The 21,171-nt window shown below is 50.3% G+C and overlaps 1 protein-coding gene across 1 annotated transcript in view; it reads right to left on the minus strand.

Moving 5' to 3' along the window:
* Positions 1-21,171, minus strand: part of col27a1b (collagen, type XXVII, alpha 1b) — a 168,432-nt gene that overhangs the window by 21,881 nt on the left and 125,380 nt on the right. The window lies entirely within an intron of this gene.

The following is a 21,171-nucleotide window of genomic DNA, read 5'->3' on the forward strand; positions in this document are numbered from 1 at the left end:
TGGTAAATCTGTAGCGCCCCACCCCTGTCTGTTCGCCTCACCTCATAGTCAACGTCCCCGACTCGCCGTGTGACCTCAAAGGGTCCTTGCCACTTGACGACCAATTTGGAGCTCGACGTGGGCAACAGTACGAGTACTTTATCTCCCGGTGCGAACTCTTTAAGGCGCATACCCTTGTTGTACAGGTGGGTTTGCCGTTCTTGGGCCTGCCGCAAATTCTCCTGGGTTAGGTGGGTGAGGGTGTGGAGTTTTGCGCGCAGGTCCATAACGTATTGAATTTCGCTTTTGCTTTGTGAAGGCCCTTCCTCCCAATTTTCCCACAGCACATCTAGAATGCCGCACGGCTTATGCCCATATAATAATTCGAATGGGGAGAATCCCGTGGAGGCTTGGGGAACCTCTCGCACTGAAAACAGCAAGGGCTCGAGCCACTTATCCCAATTACGTGCGTTCTCACTTACGAATTTTTTAATTATATTCTTGAGGGTACGGTTGAACCGTTCAACTAAGCCGTCCGTTTGTGGATGATACACGCTGGTGCGGATCGGCTTAATCCCCAATAACCCATACAGTTTGCGCAGTGTCCGTGACATAAACGTGGTGCCTTGATCAGTCAGAATCTCTTTCGGGATTCCAACTCGGGAGATAACGCGGAAGAGCGCCTCCGCAATACTGCGTGCTGAGATATTGCGCAGAGGCACTGTTTCCGGGTATCGCATTGCATAGTCCACCAGAACTAATATAAAGCGGTACCCTCGTGTCGACCGATCTAATGACCCGACGAGATCCATCCCAACTCTTTTGAACAGGGTCTCGATTAATGGTAAAGGGCGCAAAGGCGCTTTTGGAATGGCCGCTGGATTCACTAACTGGCATTCGCGGCACGCCGTACACCACCTACGAACATCGCCGCGAATCCCCGGCCAATAGAATTGGGCCATTATTCGGGCTAATGTCTTATCCTGCCCTAAGTGTCCAGCCATGGGATTAAAGTGAGCCGCCTGGAATACCAATTCCCGGCGGCTCTTTGGAATTAAAAGCTGCGTGACTTGCTCTTTTGTCTGAGTGTCCTGCGTCACTCGGTATAATCTATCCTTCATAATAGAAAAATAGGGGAAGGACAGGGTGGCGTTTGGCGGGAGCGTTTGACCATCGATTACTCTCACTTGGTCAAACGCATGCCGCAGAGTCTCGTCTCGCGACTGTTCTAACGGGAAATCCACGAGGGATTCCCCGAGAGAGGAGCCTGTGGCTCCTCACTCTGACGCAGAGATGACGTAGACGGCTCTGTGACAGCTGCTCCCACCAAGGCGACACTGGGACCTCCCCCTGCTGAAGTATGGCAGGACCCACTCTCCACTAAATGGCTCATCAACTCCCCGAATCCCAGCCAATCAGTCCCCAAAATTATAGAGTGGGTGAGGCGAGGATTAACCGCCGCCTTCACTATAAATTTTCCCCCTCGGAAAAAAATGTGGACTGACACCAAAGGGTAGCTGTGAACATCCCTGTGCACACACAACACCTTCACCCCCTGTGCTTCCCCCAATGCCTCGTTTTGCACCAGGCTTTGGTGAATTGATTTTTGATTACAACCGGAATCCACCAACGCCTGATATGTATCCCCTTGAATACTCACCAGTATGCGATACGCTCCGGCCCGATCGAGGGTGGCTCCTGGCGCGTCGGGGATCTGAACCACCGTGCCCACCTCCATTGCCGTGCACTGCTGTTGGAGGTGGCCCAGCTCCCCGCAGTGCCAGCAAACCGGCCCGGTCTTCCTCTCTGCACCAGTGTTCTGGGGCTCACTCACCTGAGGGGGGGGGAAGACAGACACAGAAGGGAGAAACGGGAGGGCACCACGGGTGCGGCAGGCCGGCTGGGGTGGCGCCGGCCCCCGCCTCCATGGTGGGGGAATGGGGCGAGGACGGGACACAGGAGGAGGGGGAGAGAGAGAGAGAGAAGAGGAGAGAAGAGGCTGTCTGCTGTCCTGCCGCCGGGACTGCCGCCAAATGGTCCTCCGCCAGCTCGATGGCCTGATCCAGCGACGCCGGGCGGTGGCACTGGACCCACTCCGCGGTTCCTGTTGGCAAGCGCGCAATGAACTGCTCCAGTACCACCTGGTCGATGATCCCCTCGGCGTCGCGGTTGTCGGCCCTCAGCTACCGCCAGCAGGCGTCCCGGAGTTGCTGGCCAAACGCGAACGGCCGGCCGACTTCCTCCAAGCGCAAAGCGCGGAAGCGCTGGCGCTGCTGCTCGGGGGTGCGCCCCACACGCTGGAGGACAGCCCGCCGAAGGTCCGCGTAGGCCAGCCGGCGGTCGGTGGGGAACTGTAGCGCTGCCAGCTGCGCCTCTCCCATTAGCAGGGGGAGGAGGCACGCCGCGCGCTGATCCATTGGCCACCCCGAGGTCTCCGCAACTTGCTCAAAGAGCATGATGAAAGCCTCGGGGTCATCCTGCGGGCCCATCTTTGTCAGGGTTAGGGGGGACGGGCCCGCGGTGGGAGCACTGGTAGACCCTGCCAACATGAGGAGGTGCCGGAACACCTGTCGATCCTCTTGCTGGGCCAACACCAGGGCCTCGAAGCGCTGCTCCTGCTCCTTATGGAGGGTGACTAGTGCCTGGTGCTGGCTTTGCTGGGCCGTGGCGAGGGCGTGGACCATGTTGGCGAACGGGGAAGACTCCATGGGGCGGTTCGGCGTCTGCGCTCCAGGTCCCGGGTTTCGGCACCACTGTAGCGGTTCTTGTAAAAGGGGTGGAGCACAGAAGACGGCAGGACAGAGTTCGGGTTGATATGGCGTTTTATTGCTACACTTTTCAGTCTAACAATTATTGGGGAAATTTACAGACACACACACTTGGCGTCTGGTTCGGGGAAGAGTCCCCTCTGCTCTTGCTCTCCCTCCTTAAGTAGGGCGCGGTCACTGGGAAGACACACAAACACAGGTTAATTGCCCTCAGGTGTAGTGATTCTGCCAGTTACCTTCCCTGACTCCGCCCCCCTGTCACAGACCAGCGCTTGACCACGCCCCCGCTGCCACAGTCTCCCAATAGTGTCATAACACAACCTTATGTCTCCAGTGTCATAGCACAACCTTATGTCTCTAAATAGTGTCATAGCACAACCCAATGTCTCCAAACAGTGTCATAGCACAAGTCTATGTCTCCAAATAGTGTCATAGTACAAGCTTATGTCTCTAAATAGTGTCATAGCACAACCATATGTCTCTGTGGCAGCGGGGCCGTGGTCAAGCGCCGGTCTGTGACAGGAGGGCGGAGTCAGGGAAGGTAAGTGGCAGAATCGCTACACCTGATGTCAACTAACCAGTGTTTGTGTGTGTCTTCTCAGTGACTGCGTCCTACTTAAGGAGGGAGAGCGAGAGCAGAGGAGCTCATCCCCGAACCAGACGCTGGTCGTGTGTGTCTGTTTGGTTTAAAAGTTGTTCACTGAAAAGTGTGGCAATAAAAGCCCTATTTCCGAACCTGATCTCTGTCCTGCCGTCCTCTTTGCTCCACCCACCCATACAAACCGTTACAGTGGTGCTGAAACCCGGGATCTGGAGCGCAGCAGCCGATCAGCCCCATGGAGTCCTCCCCGTTCGCCGAACTGGTCCATGCCCTCGCCACGGCCCAGCAAAGCCAGCACCAGGCGCTAGTCACCTTCTGAAAGGAACAGGAACAGCGCTTCGAGGCCCTGGTGCTGGCCCAGCAAGAAGATCGTGAGGCATTCCGGCACCTCCTCGCGTCGGCAGGGTCCACCAGCGCTCCCACTGCGGGCCCATCCCCCCTCACCCTAACCAAGATGGGCCTGCAGGACGACCCTGAGGCATTTGTCACGCTCTTTGAGCAAGTCGCGGAGACCTCGGGGTGGCCGATGGAGTAGTGCGCGGCGCACCTCCTCCCCCTGCTAATGGGAGAGGCGCAGCTGGCCGCACTACAGCTCCCCGCCGACCACCGGCTGGCCTTATTGGACCTCCGCCGGGCCATCCTCCAGCGTGTGGGGCGCACCCCTGAGCAGCAGCGTCAGTGCTTCCGCGCTTTGCGCTTGGAGGAAGTCGGCCGGCCGTTCGCGTTTGGCCAGCAACTCCGGGACGCCTGCTGGCGGTGGTTGAGGGCCGACAACCGCGACACCAAGGGGATCATCGACCAGGTGGTACTGGAGCAATTCGTCGCTCGCTTGCCAGCAGGAACCGCAGAGTGGGTCCAGTGCCACCGCCCGGCATCGCTGGATCAGGCAATCGAGCTGGCAAAGGACCATATGGCGGCTGTCCCGGCGGCAGGACAGCAGACAGCCTCTTCTCTCTCTCTCTCTCTCCCCCTCTCCTCCTGTGTCTCATCCTCGCCCCATTCCCCCACCGTGGAGGCGGGGGCCGGCGCCACCTGTGCCGGCCCGCCGCACCCGCGGTGCCCTCCCGTTTCTCCCTTCTGTGTCTGTCTCCCCCCCCCCTCAGGTGAGTGAGCCCCAGAGCACCGGTGCGGAGAGGAAGCTGGGGCCGGTTTGCTGGCGCTGCGGGGAGCCGGGCCACCTCCAACAACAGTGCACGGTAATGGAGGTGGGCGCGGTGGTTCAGATCCCCGACGCGCCAGGAGCCGCCCTCGATCAGGCCGGAGCGTATCGCATACCGGTGAGTATACAAGGGGATACATATCAGGCGTTGGTGGATTCTGGTTGTAATCAGACCTCAATTCACCAAAGCCTGGTGCAAAACGAGGCATTGGGGGGAGCACAGGGGGTGAAAGTGTTGTGTGTGCACGGGGACGTTCACAGCTACCCTTTGGTGTCGGTCCACATTTTTTTCCAAGGGGAAAAATTTATAGTGAAGGCGGCGGTTAATCCTCGCCTTACCCACTCTATGATTTTGGGGACTGATTGGCCAGGATTTCAGGAGTTAATGACACACTTAGTGAAGAGTGGGTCCTGCCATTTAATAGGGGGAGGTCCCGGTGTCGCTTTGGCGGGAGCAGCTGTCGCAGAGCCATCCACGTCATCTCTGCGTCAGAGTGAGGAGCCACCGGCCCCTCCTCTCTCTGTTGGGGAATCCCTCGTGGATTTCCCATTAGAGCAGTCGCGAGATGAAACTCTGCGGCATGCGTTTGACCAAGTGAGAGTAATCGATGGTCAAACGCTCCAGCCGAACGCCGAACTCCCGAGTTGGAATCCCGAAAGAGATTCTGACTGATCAAGGCACCTCGTTTATGTCATGAACACTGAACGAACTGTATGGGTTATTAGGTATTAAGCCGATCCACACCAGCGTGTATCACCCACAAACGGACTGTTTAGTTGAATGGTTTAATCGCACCCTCAAGAACATAATTAAAAAATTCGTAAGTGAGGACGCACATAACTTGCAGTGCGAGAGGTCCCCCAAGCCTCCACGGGGTTCTCCCCGTTTGAATTATTATATGCGTGTAAGCCGCGCGGCATTCTAGATGTGCTGCGAGAAAATTGGGAGGAGGGACCTTCACCAAGTAAAAACGAAATTCAATACGTTATTGACCTGCGTGCAAAACTCCACACCCTTATGCACCTAACCCAGGAGAATTTGCGGCAGGCCCAAGAACGACAAACCCGCCTGTATGACAAGGGTACGCATCTTAGAGAGTTCGCACCGGGAGATAAAGTACTCGTACTGTTGCCCACATCGAGCTCTAAATTAGTCGCCAAGTGGCAAGGACCCTTTGAGGTCACACGGCGAGTCGGGGACGTTGACTATGAGGTGAGGCGAACGGACAGGGGTGAGGCGCTACAGGTTTATCACCTCAATCTACTCAAACTCTGGAACGAGGAGTTCCCCGTAGCGTTGTTGTCGGTGGTTCCAGAGAAGGCAGAGCTGGGGCCGGAGGTTCAAAAGGGAACACTGGCATCGCGTACCTCTCCGGTCCCCTGTGGAGACCACCTCTCCCCGACCCAACTCGCGGAGGTTGCCCAGTTGCAGACCGAGTTTTCGGACGTGTTCTCGCCCCTGCCCGGCCGCACCAACCTCATAGAGCACCACATTGAGATGCCCCCGGGGGTGGTAGTGCGTAGCCACCCTTACAGGCTACCCGAACACAAAAAAAAAGTGGTTCGGGAAGAACTCAAGGCCATGCTCGAAATGGGCATCGTCGAGGAGTCCCACAGTGACTGGAGCAGCCCAGTGGTCTTGGTACCCAAGGCCAATGGGTCGGTCCAGTTCTGTGTGGACTATAGAAAAGTCAACGCGGTGTCTAAATTCGACGTGTACCCAATGCCTCGTATTGATGAGTTGCTCGATCGACTAGGCACTGCTCGCTTTTATTCGACACTGGATTTGACAAAGGGATATTGGCAGATCCCCTTGACTCCACTATCCCGAGAAAAAACGGCCTTTTCCACACCATTTGGTTTACACCAATTCGTCACACTTCCGTTTGGGCTGTTTGGGGCGCCCGCTATGTTTCAGCGGCTGATGGACAGGGTCCTCTGCCCCCACCAGAGCCGGCCCGTGGCATAGGCAATATAGGCAAATGCTAAGGGCGCTGCGTCCATCCAGGGGCGCAGAAACGGGGGGAGAAAAATTATGATTTCCACTATTCTGAAAACGAGTCAGCATTATAATGTCTTAGCCTAATTTAATTGTACAGCAAAGCATGTAGTCAGGGTGCGATTTGTCAAAAAAAGCGGGGTGGGGTGGGTGGGGTGGGGTGGGGTGTGGTGGTGGTTGTTAATCATGAAACAATAAGCGTACAACAGTGGTTCGCCCTGTCTATAGTGTGTCTTCGGGCGCGCAAGTGCGCATCCGCGGCTATTCTCTGTTTTGGCCATGTAATCATAGCCGGCGATTGCCTACAGCGCAAAGTGTGCCCAGGGGTGCCAAGGGTGACCAAAACCCCACCAAAAAGGAGGGATGGATTTATTGAATGGAGATGTTACCAAGTGCATCAGTGGTGTACAGTGTTTTCAGCCACTGTGCTGCGCTGCCGAACTCTAGTACCGCGGAACACTAGTGTGCCGTGAGAGATCACCAAGTGTACCATGGAAAATTATAGAATGACTGTATATTGTAAATACTGGCAACAGCGTTTTAGTTTCAGTCAACATTTTCTATTGGTGATGTGCCTTGAGATTTTTTCATTGAAAAAAGTGCGCCCTGGCTCAAAAAGGTTGAAAAACAAGTGTAGCCTACGCAGTAGTGGTCGGTGATTTCCTTATGCCTACTAAAAATGCACAGTGATAGGTTATAAGGGGGGCGGGGGGAGCGGTGTTCATCGGGGAATGAGAATGGCTATCCACTGCAAAAAGTAGCCCAGACTACAAGTGCTTAAATGAAGAAATCCAAACTCTCATGTGCGCAAGGGCGCAAACGAAGGCTACAGGAAGAAACAAATAGAGCCAAGTATAGAGGTAAGTCTGATCTAATCTCTCATATCAACCATTATAGTGGCAAATTAATATTTTAGACGCCTGAATCAATGTCTGCCTAGCTAATTAGATGCAAACAGCAATAGACTTCAATAACAAAGTACCCATAATAGCACTTTTGTTTGAAAATACAGCCCATTGATGTCCTAACAGGGTGCTTAAGTTTGCACAATTTAGAATTGTAGAATTTTTTATTCATTTAATTTGTTAATTCTTCAGAGATGACTTAACTTTTAATAGTAAAAAAGAAACTAAAAATAATTTCTTGTTTATTGTCCATGCACTACACTTTGAACAGGGTGCGGAAGAGTTTTTGCCCATTATATGGAGATATGTATTGAATTTGTGTGGTCATTTTACTTTGTGACACTTTATGTTAATAATGATAACAATAATAACAATAATGAAAAAGATAAAAATGACTTCTTGTTTATTGTCCATGCACCGTACATTGTTTAATAGTAATAGAATAGAGTGATGAGATTAAAGTGTTATTTATATGTTATTAGAGGGTTTTTTTTCTTGGGGGGGGCGCCAAAACTCAATCTCGCCTAGGGCAGCCAAAGACCTAGAGCCGGCCCTGGCCCCCACGCCACCTATGCGGCTGCCTACCTCGACGACATCATCGTCTATAGTAATGACTGGCCGGGGCACCTCGAACATCTGAGGGCTGTCCTTAGGTCGCTGAGGCGAGCGGGTCTCACGGCCAACCCGAAGAAGTGTGCGATTGGGTGGGTGGAAGTACGGTATCTGGGCTTCCACTTGGGCAACGGGCAGGTGCGTCCCCAAATTAACAAGACCGCAGGAATTGCGGCCTGCCTGAGGCCCAAGACCAAAAAGGGGGGGAGACAGTTTCTGGGGCTGGCTGGCTATTATCGTAGGTTTATACTTAATTATTCGGATGTCACCAGCCCACTGACTGATCTCACTAAAAAGGGGGCACCAGATCCGGTCCAGTGGACGGAGCAATGCCAGCGGGCTTTTTCGGAGGTAAAGGCCGCACTGTGTGGGGGCCACTTTTACACTCCCCTGACTTTTCTCTCCCCTTTATGTTGCAGACGGATGCGTCGGACAGAGGGCTGGGGGCTGTTTTGTCCCAGGAGGTGGAGGGGGAGGACCGCCCAGTCTTATACATCAGTAGGAAGCTGTCAGTGCGGGAGGGGCGCTACAGCACTTTCGAAAAAGAATGCCTGGCAATCAAGTGGGAGGTCCTCGCCCTCCGTTACTACCTGCTGGGGCGCCCTTTCACCCTCTGTTTGGACCACGCGCCCCTCCAGTGGCTCCACCGCATGAAGGATGCCAACGCGTGGATCACCCGTTGGTATCTAGCACTCCAACCCTTTAATTTCAGGGTGGTCCACAGGCCGGGGGCGCAGATGGTCGTGGCGGACTTCCTCTCCTGTCAAGGGGGGGGGTGGGGAGTCGGCTGCAGGCCGGACAGCCGCCCGGCCTGAGTCGGGCGGTGGGGGTATGTGGCAGCGGGGGCGTGGTCAAGCACCGGTCTGTGACAGGAGGGCGGAGTCAGGGAAGGTAAGTGGCAGAATCGCTACACCTGATGTCAATTAACCTGTGTTTGTGTGTGTCTTCCCAGTGACCGTGCCCTACTTAAGGAGGGAGAGCGAGAGCAGAGGAGCTCATCCCCGAACCAGATGCCGGTCGTGTGTGTCTGTTTGGTTTAAAAGTTGTTCACTGAAAAGTGTGGCAATAAAAGCCCTATTTCCGAACCTGATCTCTGTCCTGCCGTCCTCTGTGCTCCACCCACCCATACAAACCGTTACAGTCTCCAAACAGTGTCATAGCACAACTGTATATCTCTAAATAGTGTCATAGCCCAACTTTATGTCTCCAAATAGTGTCATACCACAACTGTATGTCCCCAAATAGTGTCATAGCACAACCTTATGTCTCCAAATAGTATTATAGCAAAACTTTATGTCTCCAAACAGTCATAGCACAACCTTATGTCTCTAAATAGTGTCATAGCACAACATTATTTCTCTAAATAGTGTAATAGCACAACCTTTTCTCCCTAAGTAGTGTCATAGCACAACCTTATGTCTCCAAATAGTGTCATAGCACAGAGCACAACCTTATGTCTTTAAATAGTGTCATAGCACAACCATATTAGATTAGATTAGATAGAACTTTATTGATCCCTTTGGGAGGGTTCCCTCAGGGAAATTAAAATTCCAGTAGCATCATTACAAGATAAACAGAGAATAGAAATAGAAAAAACTTCTAGATAAATTAAATTAAACTAGGTATTTGCATATACAAATATAAAAAAGAATAAGAATAAGATATGGGGAAGAGGAAGGGGAAAAAAAAAGTCTAACAGAAGAGATATTGCACATTATATTGCACATTGTCCAGTATTGTTTATTGTCAAGCTAGGCTACTGCTCCTTCCCGTCCTCTGTCCTCCTGTTACCCCTCCTCCCCCCCAAGAGAGGATTTGTACAGTCTGATGGTGTGAGGGACAAAGGAGTTTTTAAGTCTGTTAGTCCTGCACTTGGGAAGGAACATTCTGTCACTGAACATGCTCCTCTGGTTGCTGATGACGGTGTGCAGAGGGTGACTGGCATCGTCCATGATGTTCAGTATTTTGTCCATAGTCTTCTTCTCTTCCACCCTCACCAGCGAGTCCAGCTTCATGCCGACCACAGAGCTGGCCCGCCTGATCAGTTTGTCCAGCCTGGATGTGTCCTTCTTGGATGTGCTGCCCCCCCAGCACACCACGGTATAAAACAGGACACTGGCAACCACGGACTGATAGAACATCCACAGGAGTTTCCTGCAGATGTTAAAGGACCGCAGCCTCCTCAGGAAGTACAACCTGCTCTGTCCCTTCCTGTACAGGTGGTTGGTGTTGCAAGTCCAGTCCAGCTTGCTGTCCAGCCACAGCCCGAGGTACTTGTAGGAATCCACAGCCTCCACCTCGACCCCCTCGATCAGAACTGGTTGTGACCTTGGTCTGGACCTCCCAAAGTCAATGACCAGCTCCTTGGTCTTCGAGGTGTTGAGCTGCAGATGGTTCCTGTTGCACCAAATGGCAAAGTCCCTCACCAGGCTCCTATACTCCTCCTCTCTGTCGTCCCTGATACACCCCACGATGGCTGTGTCATCGGCGAACTTCTGAATGTGACACAGCTCCGAGTTGTAGCAGAAGCCCGCGGTGTACAGGGTGAAGAGAAATGGGGCCAGCACCGTGCCCTGGGGTGCTCCGGTGCTGCTAATCACAGTGTCAGACATGATGTCCTTCAGCCTGACGTACTGCAGCCTGTCGGTGAAGTAGCTGGAGATCCAGGTGACCAGGCAGGGGTTCACTCGCATCCTGTTCAGTTTGTCCTGAAGCATAAGGGGCTGGATGGTGTTGAAGGCACTCGAGAAGCCCAAGAAGAGGATCCTCACTATGCCATTTCCCTTATCCAGATGCGAGTGGGCTCGGTGTAGCAGGTAGAGGATGGTGTCTTCCACAGCAACCCCTGCCCGGTACTCAAACTGCAGACAGTCCTGGGCATGTTGCACCTGGGGTCTGAGGAGGCTGAGGAAGAGCCGCTCCAATGTCTTCATCAGATGTGAAGTGAGTGCCACCGGTCGGAAGCCGTTCAGCTTGCTGGGACGGTTCTTCTTGGGAACTGGAATGATACATGATGTCTTCCAGAGGGTGGGCACTCTCCCCAGCTGTAGGCTGAAAATGCATTGGAGTGGTTCACCCAGTTCAGCAGCGCAGGTCTTCAGTAGTCGGGGACACACCTTGTCCGGGCCTGCTGCTTTCCTGGGGTGAAGTTTCCTCAGTTGACCTCTGACCTGGTCTGCAGTAATGCATGAAGGAGTCTGTGTTGAGGTGGGTGAGGAGGGGGCTACTGCGATGACTGGGGGGAGGTGTGTTGAGGGAAGAAAGAGAGATGGCTGCAGTGAGGGGGAGGGTGGGGGGGACGTGGGCTGGTTGAACCAGTTGAAGAAGTCATTCAACTCGTTTGCCCTCTCCACTGTCCCTTCAATGACTCTGTTTGTTTGTGTTTGTGTTTATTTAGCCATAAACGTACAATAAAAACAGTACAGGTGTGGCAGGGATAATGCAAAAAAGCATAAAAACTTGTTTCCATTGTGGTCCCTTATCACAGACAAAAAATAGCTACACACAATTAAAAAATAACAAAATAAAAATAATTTGACAATACTATATAACTGAATATCATGGGGAAGCATAGCAAAAATGTGAAAACTAATACCATAACAAATAATACTGAACAATATTGATAATGTTAATAATAGTAGAAAAACAAGAAAAGCAAAAGAAAAAAAACACATAATAATAATAATAATAATAATAATAATAATAATAAATAAAAAATGAAATTAAGACTATAGAAACTAAAAATACACATAATCTGCTGCTTTCTCATCAAATAGAATGTTGAAAAAGTGCTGTTTTACCTTCTTCTTGAACAGGGAAAATTTTTCTACTGATTTTATTTCTGAAGGTAGTTCATTCCAAATTTTGGTTGCAGTGTACAGAAAATAAGTTTTTCCAAAAGGACCACACCGGGGGAGCTGAAGAGAAGAGTGACTGGATCTTGTACTGTAGTTATGGGTAACATTTTGAATTGCAGAAGACAAGTATTGAGGTGCTGAGAAATTTTGAATTTTGAACATCATATGGGCTTTGAGTTGTTTGGATCTAAAATCAACTGGCAACATACCGACCCGTCTAAATTCATCAGCTCCTATGTGTGTTCTGAACGGTGCATTCAAAATAAACCTGATGATTTTATTCTGTGCACACTGGAGCCATGACTTGCTCCTTTTAGTTGTGCCAGAATACCATGCTGTGCTGGCGTACTAGTCATAGTGACTTTGTAGTAGGCCTGAAGTAAGAAGTTTCTTAGTGTCTGGACTCAGGTTGCCAGCCTGTCTATACAGAAACTTTAGTTTGGCATTAGATCTGCTGACTATTTTGTCCACAATGCCATCTCCATTTAAGGATTGGTCTAAAGTTAGACCTAAGTACTTCACTTCAGAAGCACTGGATAAAATATTGCCAGCACATTGCACCTGAATGGTTTTAAAATTGCATAGCCTCTTTTTTGAAGCAAAGAGGATGGACACTGTCTTGCCCAAATGTAGGGATAATCTATTGTTGGTCAGCCATTCCCTGATCGAATTCATTTCCCTACTTAATCTATGCTCTATTACCTCTGTACTCTTATCAGCCACAATAAGGGCAGAGTCGTCAGCGTATAGTAGCAATTTGCATGTAACAGCAGAGGTAATATCATTGGCATAGATGATGCCAATAGATGAGAAACAGCAGTGGTCCTAATATTGACCCTTGAGGCACCCCACATGTAATACTTGCTGGATTAGACAGGGTGCCACCTATCTCTACAACTTGCTGTCTGGGCTCCATATAAGAGCTGAACCAGTCCAATACTGAATTATCAAGACCCATTGCTTGAAGTTTCAGTTGAAGAATTTCATGATCCACCGTATCAAAGGCTTTTTGGAGATCCAGCAGAACCATACCAACATATTTGCCTTCGTCCATTCCGGATTTGATGTAGTCACAAAGGTGGATCAAACAGGTCTCAGTAGAATATGAGGGCCTGAAACCAGACTGGAACTGATAGATAAGATTATTCTGAGAGAGATGTTCACTGAGTTGATTATATACCACTCTCTCAAGTAATTTTGACATAGTGCTGAGAATCTATATGGGGCGGTAGTTGCCAGGATCTGTTTTGGAACCTTTCTTATGGAGAGGGGTCACCTTTGCATTTTTAAAATCAAGAGGGATGGTGCCAGATGTCAGTGATAAATTCACAATATGTGCAAGAGGTGACGAGATAAGCTTGGCTCCGTCTTTCATAAAACATGGGGAAATATTATCCAAACCGGTAGCCTTGCTTGGGTTGAGAGTAGTCAAGATCCTTTCAACTTCTTCTGCAGAGATATTTTTAAAAGTAAAACTATTTGTAACTTTGTCTTGGTAAAATGAGTCAATGTGGGATTTGCCAAATAAACCTGAACTTTGAGGCAGTTTATTAACAAGATTAGAAGCTATTGAGGTAAAATATTGGTTAAAACATTCAGAAACTTTGGCTTTGTCACTGCATACTGTGTTGTCAATATTGAGACCAATGTTTCCTGACTTTGTTTGGCTTTTGGATGATGTTCCTAAATTTTTTAAAACATGCCACATTTTCTTTGGGTTCTGTTTGTGTTCGTCTATTTTACTGGCTATGTAGTCTGATTTGGCAGATTTCTTTAGCAAGTTGACTTGAGCAGTTCACCAAAAAACCCCTATGGAGAAAAAATCCAGGACCGTGACGTCGCCCGGTAGGACGCAGCCGGGGCCCCACCCTGGAGCCAGGCCCGGGGTTGGGGCTCGTATGCGAGCGCTTGGTGGCCGGGCCTTTGCCCATGGGGCCCGGCCGGGCTCAGCCCGAAGAGGTGACGTGGGCCCGACCTCCTGTGGGTTCACCACCCACAGAGGTAGCAGTAGGGGTTTGGTGCAGTGTGGATTGGGTGGCAGTCGAAGGCAGGGGCCTCGACGACCTGATCCCCGGACACAGCGGCTGGCTGTTGGGACATGGAATGTCACTTCGCTGGGGGGGAAGGAGCCTGAGCTTGTGCGGGAGGTTGAGAGGTACTGGCTAGAGATAGTCGGGCTCACCTCCATGCACAGCTTGGGCTCTGGAACCCAGCTCCTCGAGAGGGGCTGGACTTTCCACTTCTCTGGAGTCGCCCGTGGTGAGCGGCGGCGGGCTGGTGTGGGCTTCCTTATAGCTCCCCAGCTCAGCCGCCATGTGTTGGAGTTTACCCCAGTGAACGAGAGGGTCGCCTCTCTGCGCCTTCGGATTGGGGAGAGGGCTCTTGCTGTTGTTTGTGCCTACGGGCCAAATAGCAGTATAGAGTATCCGGCCTTCTTGGAGTCCCTGGGAGAGGTACTGAGGGGTGCTCAGACTGGGGACTCCATTGTGCTACTGGGGGACTTCAATGCTCACGTGGGCGATGACAGTGACACCTGGAGGGGCGTGGTTGGGAGGAACGGCCTCCCCGATCTGAACCCGAGTGGTGTTTTGTTATTGGACTTCTGTGCTAGTCACAGTTTGTCCATAACGAACACCATGTTCGAGCATAGGGGTGTCCATAAGTGCACGTGGCACCAGGACACCTTAGGTCGGAGGTCGATGATCGACTTTGTAGTCGTGTCATCTGATCTCCGACCCTATGTCTTGGACACTCGGGTGAAGAGAGGGGCTGAGTTGTCAACTGATCACCACCTGGTGGTGAGTTGGATCCGCTGGCGGAGGAGGAAGCTGGACAGACCTGGCAGGCCCAAACGTATGGTGAGGGTCTGCTGGGAACGTCTGGCCGAGCACTCTGTTGGGGAGGTCTTTAACTCCCACCTCCGGGAGAGCTTTTCCCAGCTTCCGAGGGAGGCGGGGGACATTGAGTCTGAGTGGACCATGTTCTCTACCTCCATTGTGGATGCAGCTGTTCGGAGCTGTGGCCGCAAGGTCTCCGGTGCCTGTCGTGGCGGCAATCCCCGAACCCGGTGGTGGACACCGGAAGTAAGGGATGCCGTCAAGCTGAAGAAGGAGTCCTATCGGGCCATGTTGACCTCCGGGACTCCTGAGGCAGCTGATGGGTATCGGCAGGCCAGGCGTGCTGCAGCTCGGGCAGTTGCGGAGGCAAAAACTCGGAACTGGGAGGAGTTCGGGGAGGCCATGGAGAAGGACTATCGGTCGGCCTCGAAGAAATTCTGGCAAACCGTCCGGCGCCTCAGGAGGGGGAAGCAGTACTCTGCCAACACTGTTTACAGTGCGGGTGGGGAGCTGTTGACCTCGACTGGGGACATTGTCGGGCGGTGGAAGGAATACTTTGAGGATCTCCTCAATCCCACCGTCATGTCTTCCACTGAGGAGACTGAGGCTGATGACTCAGAGGTGGACTCGTCCATTACCCAAGCCGAAGTCACTGAGGTGGTTTGCAAGCTCCTCGGTGGCAAGGCACCGGGGGTGGATGAGATCCGCCCTGAGTATCTCAAGTCTCTGGATGTTGTGGGGCTGTCTTGGTTGACACGCCTCTGCAACATCGCGTGGCGGTCGGGGACAGTGCCTCTGGAGTGGCAGACTGGGGTGGTGGTCCCTCTTTTTAAGAAAGGGGACCGGAGAGTGTGCTCCAATTATAGGGGAATCACACTTCTCAGCCTCCCAGGGAAAGTTTACTCCAGGGTACTGGAGAGGAGAATTCGACCAATAGTCGAACCTCGGATCCAGGAGGAACAATGCGGTTTTCGTCCTGGTCGCGGAACACTGGACCAGCTCTATACCCTTCATAGGGTGCTCGAGGGTTCATGGGAGTTTGCCCAACCAGTCCACATGTGCTTTGTGGATCTGGAGAAGGCATTCGACCGTGTCCCCCGTGGTATTCTGTGGGGGGTGCTTCGGGAGTATGGGGTTCGGGGCTCTTTGCTAAGGGCTGTCCGGTCCCTGTACGAACGGAGCAGGAGTCTGGTTCGCATTGCCGGCAGTAAGTCAGACCTGTTCCCAGTGCATGTTGGACTCCGTCAGGGCTGCCCTTTGTCACCGGTTCTGTTCATAATTTTTATGGACAGAATTTCTAGGCGCAGCCAGGGGCCGGAAGGAATCCTGTTTGGGAACCACAGGATTTCATCTCTGCTTTTTGCGGATGATGTTGTCCTGTTGGCTTCTTCAAACCAGGACCTTCAGCATGCACTGGGGCGGTTTGCAGTCGAGTGTGAAGCGGCTGGGATGAGAATCAGCACCTCCAAGTCCGAGGCCATGGTTCTCGACCGGAAAAGGGTGGCTTGCCCTCTCCAGGTTGGTGGAGAAGTCCTGCCTCAAGTGGAGGAGTTTAAGTATCTCGGGATCTTGTTCACGAGTGAGGGAAGGATGGAGCGTGAGATCGACAGGCGGATCGGTGCAGCCTCCGCAGTGATGCGGTCGCTTTACCGGTCCGTCGTGGTGAAGAAGGAGCTGAGCCAAAAGGCGAAGCTCTCAATTTACCGGTCGATCTACGTTCCGACTCTCACCTATGGTCATGAGCTTTGGGTAATGACAGAAAGAACAAGATCGCGGATACAAGCGGCTGAAATGAGTTTCCTTCGCAGGGTGGCTGGGCGCTCCCTTAGAGATAGGGTGAGAAGCACAGTCACTCGGGAGGAGCTCGGAGTAGAGCCGCTGCTCCTCCACATCGAGAGGAACCAGCTGAGGTGGCTCGGGCATCTTTTTCGGATGCCTCCTGGACGCCTCCCTGGGGAGGTGTTCCAGGCATGTCCCCCCGGGAGGAGGCCCCGGGGAAGACCCAGGACACGCTGGAGGGACTATGTCTCTCGGCTGGCCTGGGAACGCCTCGGTGTTCTTCCCGAGGAGCTGGCCGAGGTGTCTGGGGAAAGGGAAGTTTGGGCTTCCATGCTTAGACTGCTGCCTCCGCGACCCGGTCCTGGATAAGCGGAAGAAGACGAGACGAGACGAGAAGTTGACTTTGTTACGGAGACAGACAAATTGATTATAACACTGTGTTTGATTTAACCTCTTGAATTTGCGATATACACAGTTTAGTTCATGGATACACCGTAACAATTCTCCATGCATCCAGGGTGCAGTTCTTTGTTTTACTCTGATAGTTTTGAGCGGTGCTATTTTATCCACCACAGACATAAATAGATTTTTGAAAGTGCACCAAGCATTTTCAACACAATTACTGTCATACACTTCTTGCCAGCTTACAGATGAAAGCATCTCTTCAAACAGTTCTTTGCTATAATTCTTGTTGGATCTTGTGTAGATAGTCTTATGGTCATTGATCGGAGCCTTTTTGGTTTTCCTGGTACAGTATATCATAGAGTGATCACTTATACACAAATCCAAAACACCTGACTGACTGATTTTCTGAGAGTCAGATACAAAGATGAGGTCCAATGTAGAAGAAGATGTATTGGTCACTCTCGTTGGAACACTGATTATTTGCTGCAGGTCAAACGTGGACATAAAACATTTCAATGACTTGAACAGTGAATCTGAGTTCTGATTATCATAGTTAACGTTAAAATCACCTAAAATAACACATTCATTGTCCACATTGTCTCTGGTCTTTGTGTTGTGGCCTGTGATGGTTTTCACACCTTCCCAGACCTCCCCCATACTGTTCTCCTTCAGCTTCTGCTCCACCTTTCTCCTGTAGCTGTCCTTAGCTTCCCTCACGCAGCATTTCACCTCCTGCTGTGCTGCTTTCATCGCCTCCCTGTCCCTGTTCCTGAAGGCGGCCTTCTTCCTGTTGAGGACAGCTTTGACTTCCTGTGTTACCCATGGCTTGTTATTAGGGTAACACCGTACAGTCTTAGCAGGGGAAACCACGTCTGCACAGAAGTTGAGGTAATCTGTCAGACAGTGTGTCAGCCCCTCTATGTCCTCACAGTATGGGCTAAGCAGCACATCCCAGTCTGTGGTGTCATTTCAGGGGACCACCTCCTGATGGAGCTAGTTGTTGCAGGCTGCCTTTGGACCAGGGGGGTGTACTTCGGCTGTAGACGAACCAGGTTGTGGTCAAACTTCCCTAGTGGGGGGAGGGGTGTGACTCTGTATGCATCCCTCACATTAGCATACAGCAAGTCAATTGTCCTGTTGTTCCTAGTTGGACAGTCCACAGCCTGGTAAAAAGCAGCCAAAGTAGAGTCCAAAGTAGCATGATTAAAGTCCCCAGAAATAATAAATGCCTCAGGGTGCTGTGTCTGCAGCCTTGCTGTGACAGAGTGAATCCTCTCACATGCAGCGTCTGCGTCTGCCCTCGGAGGGATGTAAACACAGATGGTGATCACGTGACTGAACTCCCTCAGCAGATAATATGGCCGCAGGCTAATGGCTAGCAGCTCCAAGTCCGGGCAACATAAGACTGTCTTTACGGAGATATGTCCCGGGATACACCAGCGATTGTTCACGTAAATGATGAGTCCCCCACCTTTGCCTTTCCCGCATGCTTTAGTGTCTCTGTTGGCTCTCACAGCAGTGAATCCCTGCAGGTCCACGTTAGCATCCGGTACAAGGTGTGTTAGCCATGTCTCCGTAAAAATAAATAAGCTTCTCTCCCGGTAAATCCACTGGTTGTTCAGTGCAGATAGCTCGTCAACCTTATTTGGCAGCGAGTTCACATTCCCCATGATAACAGAGGGAATGGAGGGTTTGTAGCGCCACCGGTTGTCCGCTAGCCTAGCCTTTAGCTTAGCCCCAGCTTTGCAGCCCCTGGGTTTCCTCCTCAGCCCCGCTGGGATGGGGTGTCGTATCCCGGCTCGTCCCGTTGTTTTCAGGAACAGCAGCTCCTCTCTCGAATAAGAGAGAAAACTGGCTCCTGGTTGTGTGTTAAAGTAAAAAATATCCATGGGATATGAAAAAAACCCACACTATGTCTTCGTAAGAAGAGCAGGAAGTAAAAAGGTGGAAAAAAAGAGGTTAAAAGAGCTAACAACTACAGAGCTACTGGAGAGGCAGCTGTCTCACACAGCACCCCACGAGAGTCGGGCGTATGTATGTCGACTAGAGTCGACACTGTACGTCTCCAAACAGTGTCATAGCACAACTGTATGTCTCCAAATAGTGTCATAAGACAACCTTATGTCTTTAAATAGTATCATAGCACAACCTTATGTCTCCAAACAGTGTCATAGCACAACCTTATGTCTCTAAATAGTGTCATAGCACAACCTTATGTCTTTAAATATTGTCATAGCACAACCCGATGTCTCCAAACAGTGTCATAGCACAACCATATGTCTTTAAATAGTGTCATAGCACAACTTTGTCTCCAAATATTGTCATAGCACAACCTTGTGTCTCTAAATAGTGTCATAGCACAACATTATTTCTCTAAATAGTGTCATAGCACAACCTTTTTTTCTCTAAGTAGTGTCGTAGCGCAACCTTACTGTATGTATCCAAACAGTGTCATAGCACAAACTTATATCTTTAAATAGTGTCATAGCACAACCGATGTCTTCAGTGTCATAGCACAACTATATTTCCAAATAGTGTCATAGCACAACCTTATGTCTCCAAATAGTGTCATAGCCCAAGCTTATGTCTTTAAATAGTGTCATAGCACAACCATATGCCTCCAAATACTGTCATAAGACAACCATATGTCTCCAAATAGTGTCATAGCACAACCTGATGTCTAGTGTCATAGCACAATCTTATGTCTCCAAATAGTATCATAGCACAACCGTATGCCTCCGAATACTGTCATAAGACAACCATATGTCTCCAAATAGTGTTATAGCACAACCTGATGTCTCCAAACAGTGTCAAAGCACAACTGTATGTCTCCAAGTAGTGTTATAGCACAACCTTGTCTCCAGTGTCATAGCACAACCTTATGTCTCCAGTGTCATAGCACAACCTTATGTCTCCAAATAATATCATAGCACAACCATATGCCTCCAAATACTGTCATAAGACAACCATATGTCTCCAAATAGTGCTATAGCACAACCTTATGTCTCCAGTGTCATAGCACAACCTTATGTCTCTAAAGAGTGTCATAGCACAACATCATGTCTCTAAATAGTGTCATAGCACAACCTTATGTCTCCAAATAATATCATAGCACAACCGTATGCCTCCAAATACTGTCATAAGACAATCATATGTCTCCAAATAGTGCTATAGCACACCCTTATGTCTCCAGTGTCATAGCACAACCTTATGTCTCTAAAGAGTGTCATAGCACAACATCATGTCTCTAAATAGTGTCATAGCACAACCTGATGTCTCTAAGTAGTGTCATAGCACAACCTAATGTCTCCAAACAGTGTCAAAGCACAACTGTATGTCTCCAAATACTGTTATAGCACAACCTGATGTCTCCAGTGTCACAGCACAACCTTATGTCTCTAGTGTCATAGCACAACCTGATGTCTCTAAATAGTGTCATAGCACAACCTGATGTCTCTAAATAGAGTCATAGCACAACCGTATGCCTCTAAATACTGTCATAAGACAACCATACGTCTCCATATAGTGTTATAGCACAACCTGATGTCTCCAAACAGTGTCAAAGCACAACTGTATGTCTCCAAATAGTGTCATAGCACAACCCGATGTCTCCAAATAGTGTCATAGCACAACCTTATGTCTCTAAATAGTGTCATAGCACAACCGTATGCCTCCAAATACTGTCATAAGACAACAATATGTCTCCAAATAGTGTTATAGCACAACCTGATGTCTCCAAACAGTGTCAAAGCACAACTGTATGTCTCCAAATAGTGTCATAGCACAACCTGATGTCTCTAAAGAGTGTCATAGCACAAACTTATGTCTCTAAATAGTGTCATAGCACAACCTTATGTCTCCAGTGTCATAGCACAACCTTATGTCTCCAAATAGTGTCATAAGACATCCTTATGTCTCCAGTGTCATAGCACAACCTTATGTCTCCAAACACTGTCAAAAGACAACCTTATGTCAACAAAATGTCAGCTCCATAAGACAAGACAAACTTTCGTCCTCAAACGGTCAGTGTCATAACACAACTTTCTGTTGACAAAACATGCCATAGTGTCATAAGACAAATCTCATCTCAACCAAAAGTGTCATAGTGACACAATCTTAAATCAGCCTTATGTCACTTGACTGTTACATCATCTATTTATTGAGAAAAGGCTTTATAAATGGCTTTGTAGGTTTATGTGAACTGTTCTGAAAGGTTTATGTTCGGACACCACTGTTCAGAGTGGTGTCATGTAGCCACACGAACACCACT

The sequence above is a fragment of the Neoarius graeffei genome, chromosome 24, assembly GCF_027579695.1.
Source record: "Neoarius graeffei isolate fNeoGra1 chromosome 24, fNeoGra1.pri, whole genome shotgun sequence".
NCBI classification, from domain to species: domain Eukaryota; kingdom Metazoa; phylum Chordata; class Actinopteri; order Siluriformes; family Ariidae; genus Neoarius; species Neoarius graeffei.